Source organism: Austrofundulus limnaeus, unplaced genomic scaffold (assembly GCF_001266775.1).
Source record: "Austrofundulus limnaeus strain Quisiro unplaced genomic scaffold, Austrofundulus_limnaeus-1.0 Scaffold105, whole genome shotgun sequence".
NCBI lineage: Eukaryota > Metazoa > Chordata > Actinopteri > Cyprinodontiformes > Rivulidae > Austrofundulus > Austrofundulus limnaeus.
Window position 1 is genome coordinate 817,078 of NW_013952507.1, and position 4,517 is coordinate 821,594.

Here is a 4,517-nt window from a genome sequence, read left to right on the forward strand (position 1 = left end):
CTCAATTTATTTCTTGACTAAACTACAATGATTTGTTTTATGTCCTGATTTCATTTTAATTTTGCCTATTTTAATTTACATTTTATTATAGTAATTTTATCTAAAATTTCTTTTTATAAGCATCATTTCACCAGGCTCCCTGTTTTGTTCTTGTTTACAATAAAGCTTTTGTTAAAAAAAAAGGACACTCAACAGTCAGATACAGTGCTTTTTAACTTTATTATAAACAAAGGAATGTGCAGTTTGTTGAAAACAGAGCACACTGTGAGCTGAACAGGATGTAAATTTGAGCCTCTCTAAAATGTAACTTGGGTGTGTACGATAATTTATTCAAATTATGATTCAAAATACGATAATTTTGAGCCGCTGATACGATAATTCAACATTTCCCATCTGGCAACACTGCTCCAGTGGTTAATGGCAAAGTTTCAAATCTTTCAGGATCTGATGCTTTGAGGGCAAGTTGCAGTCTCAGCTACTACCACACCAACATTTAGCTCAACATATGCAAAAATTAAACACTTATGACCCATTATGTGTTTGCTAAAACAATGCAGAAGCGGCCATCTTGAATTGACTGGTCTCCGGAAGTTAGTGAAAAGATGTCAACTCAGTGATCACTATCTGAGATTTTCATTCAAATTCCTTCACTGATTCAAGAGATATTTTGCTAACAGGCAAACAGGACGATAATAATTACTTTCACTTGAGAGCACGCAGAGGAAATGAAAGTGATTTGTTTGAGACATTAGGTCAGATGACACATTTTATTTACTTCTCTTTTTACTTTAATTCTATTAAGTTAAACGAATCTTTACTCCAGCTTTTTATCACAATSCATATTTATAAGTCTTTCTCAGAATTCGGCATTAATTAATACTGTATATTTTTGCTGATAAGTTGTTTTTTTCCCCCCACCTGCCTTTTATCTCATGTGAAACAATTAAGGTCGGCTGGTGCCAGGTAAACATGCTACACAATAAAAAAAAGACCTTCACATGGACGAGAATATATAATATATATGTCACATTCAGAGAGTTTGACTATACTGTTTTTCGGGAATTTTGTGTTCTTAACCATCATATTTAAAATGTCCAATAAGCATTTTAGCTGCCAAAAACACGACTAGCGTCACTTACAGGAAGCAATGACATCGTAAACAACTTACTTGTTCCGTCTTTTCTGTGCCGAATAACAACACACACGTGACTCAAAACTGAGCACTATTAAATCCCACTCATAAGAAACCACTGAATTAGCGTCATTATATCTAATTTCATGACCAATATCCACAGTAGCAGTTTTGTTATGGTCTTCTTAAAAACTTCCGGCTACGTMAGACGTCAGACGTACGTCGATCCCTGCTGACGTACGGCGCCCTCTGGCGGTTTGGACTCGGAACTGCACGCCGATACAATGATGTCATTTTTAAACAGGCGGCCACCTGCAGGAAATTAGGTGTTTAAATTCATTTACATAAAGCCCAGTCAACCAAATGGGTGCAACTGCAGGCAGAGCTGATTGTGTTTGCATTTTTAATTCTATTTTTTTTGCCGAGGTGTTACYTCAAATTAATGGCACATCACTTCAGTTCAGGAAACTGTTTTTTTTTTTTTTCCTGCCCCTTCCCCTTGAGTCATACTGCTGGAAATTGCACTATATCTCCTGCGAGAGCCTGGCTTCAGACCTCTATCATCAGCTGCAACAAATATTTTGTGGTTTTGCTTTTTCTTCAGCAGTATATATTTGACATTTTCTAAGTTTAAACATCATCATTCATCTTTTGCTTTAGGGACAGGCTCATTTGCTGCAGGAATAAAGAAATAAAAACACCCCTTCATTTACATCCACTAAGGAGCCAGCTTGGTTGGTCTTCAGTCAGCCGGTATTTATCAACACACTGCATACATACTAATGCTCAATGTTATTCCTAATGGTTTCGAAAGAGATGGCCGATGCTACCGGCTTTAAATGGCTCATCAGCAATTCTGAGCCCGAATTGCTCGGAGACCGAACAGCTCGTGCAAACAAAACAGTCAGCTCAAATTATGTAACACAATTACATCAAGAGCTCGAAACGGCTTACTTGGTTGTACAGTTCGAAAAACACATTTCCGGTGCTGCTCTGCTTCCAGCTCCTGCAATAACACAACTCCGTGTCTGGAAAAAGTTGAGTCGTTGTGTAAACTGCTCAGAAAAAACAGAATGCAATCATTTGCAAATCTCAAAAACTCCATTCACAAATCTCTCTGACTAAACTTGAAATAGACATTCAGGTTTGCTCATAAATTATGTGTCTCCGTCCACTTGCAGAGTGAACTCTGTAAAGTTAACGGCTTGATTAGCTGCAACCGATTGATTAGTGGATCTTTGTTGGTTTCAGTCCAATTCACAATCGTTACCATCTTTTATTGCTCCGATTTGTCCACTGAGTTGCTGTGTTCAGAAAATTTGTCTGCGATAAACTAAAAGAAAAGTAGTTTCTGGACTGAAATAGGCTGCGCTTCAGGGGAAAATGAGAAAAGGAAAACTGGAAAACAATTTTCAGAAATTGATTGAGCGTTTATTGTTTTCCAGTGCGAGAGAACTCTTTCCCACTGAGAGCCAGATGAACGTTATGCTTGTAATTCATGTTTAACTTTGATTAAACATCAGGCTTCACATTTCTGAGCCCCACTAACAAACAATAACTGAGCTCTACATGGTGTTTCCTGCACAGAAACAGCATTTTAACATTTCTTATAAACACTGAAAACTACTACGTCTGACTAAATGTCAAATAAATACCACAGAAATACTATTAAACGTAAAAGTAAGAGTTTTACTCGCTGTAGATGAGTTGTGGTGAGTAGCTGCCGTCTCGAATTCCAAACTCTCCCACTTTCCGACAGGGAAGTCCCACTGGTTCCAGTTTAAATTTACAGCTTTTACGTGGGAAATTCCCACTTTCTAGTAAAACTGGCCCACAGCAAAAGTAACCAATGGACATGCAACAGATGGCGTATTTGCACAGTAAAATAATTTAGCTTCCAGCTAGTTTTGAACCCTGTGCAGCTCCTTCTAGTGGTGGAATGCTGCCACTTCATGGGTTAAAATAATTGACATGCATCATGATCAAAGCTTTTCTTTTAAGCAGCTTATTTTAAGACATTAATACATGTTTAAAGCTCTTGTGGGCCACATAAATACACTACATTTGACACTTTGCAATAAACTGTTTGTGAAAACTTCTTCCATACAACTACATATATTTTAATTASCACCACAGTATTTGAATGAAAAACAGAAGGATAATATTACAAGATAATAACGAGTTTTAATGCTTTATCAACAATTATATCTGGATCATGCTTTTGGTAAGTTGAGCGTGATAATGTGAAGATTTCTTGTCTTTTTTTAAAAAAATATCCCTTTATATTGTAGCAAACTACAACACAAGTTTTGTTGTTGAGACACAGTTTTTCTTTGGTCATTTTCTCCCAGCTGACGCAGCTCCATGACAGATATTATAAGTTTGAATGGCTGGTTTTGTTGTATTTTTTCAGAAAATCACAAATCCACAAGCTGGGGCCTGGAGAGAGAAATTTCTCTACAATAACAGAAATGTGTGTTTCTCAAAAATATCAGCGAGTTTAAGAGCCTCCACCAGCCTTTGATGGATATTTCACTGGTAAAAATATCATTATATAGTGACTGTAAGGCCCTCTAGTCATGCCACAATTACATCTAGCACATATGAAAACACTCGCACTCTATTCTTTCTCTCATATCTTCCAACAGTTCTTTGTTTTTTCCTCCCAGTTCTTACAAATTTCTTCTCTTGAGAAATCCTTCAGTAAAGCATTTCTGACTCCTGGTGGTGTTTGGCTTTTTGTCTGTCCTGTGACAGAATATCTACGACCTGCATGAATAACAAACCACATCAGGTCTCGTTGTTCGGAGAGTGGCAACTCAGTGCATGGACAGCATCCAAAAAATAATAAAATAAAACAAAACATAAAAACTGACTACTGCTGAAGTTTTCAAGGTCAGTGAGCGTCAACAGCCTCTCCAAATTGTTTCGCCTCTGGCTGCTCTGCTGATGGGACCACACTGCAGTCAGAAAAGGCTGATTCCAACAATACTTCCAATGCAGACCTAATGAGTTATTCTCAACAAGACCTGTAATATATTTTAATGTTTTTGGAATTTTATGTTGTGTTAGTTAATTTTTCTGAAGAAAACCCTTTTGACTTTAAAATGTTAATCTTGTTTTAATTTGAAGGAAACACAGTATGATGCTTTGAATCCTGTTTTTCATTTAAATCCTTCAGTTGAGGTCTATATGAAATGGAGCTGCAATGCTGTGGTCTGAGATCCTCCTTATTGTAACTCCACAAGCCCCGCCCCTTTTCTGAGCTGTGTCTCAGATCAACTCATTTTGAGGCTGTCTCTTTAGGAGCTTCACACCCCGCCAGCACAACAAAAAGTGTCCAGCAGATGGCAGACAAGATTCTTCTTAAAGGGCTGTAGTTTTG

At 37.4% G+C, this 4,517-nt stretch overlaps 1 protein-coding gene across 1 annotated transcript in view; it reads right to left on the minus strand.

Moving 5' to 3' along the window:
- Positions 1-1,362, minus strand: part of c9orf72 (C9orf72-SMCR8 complex subunit) — a gene marked incomplete in the record, with an annotated part of 14,927 nt that extends 13,565 nt beyond the window's left edge. The window contains 1 exon segment of the mRNA XM_014013753.1: positions 1,169-1,362.
- Positions 1,363-4,517: the final 3,155 nt, after the last annotated feature.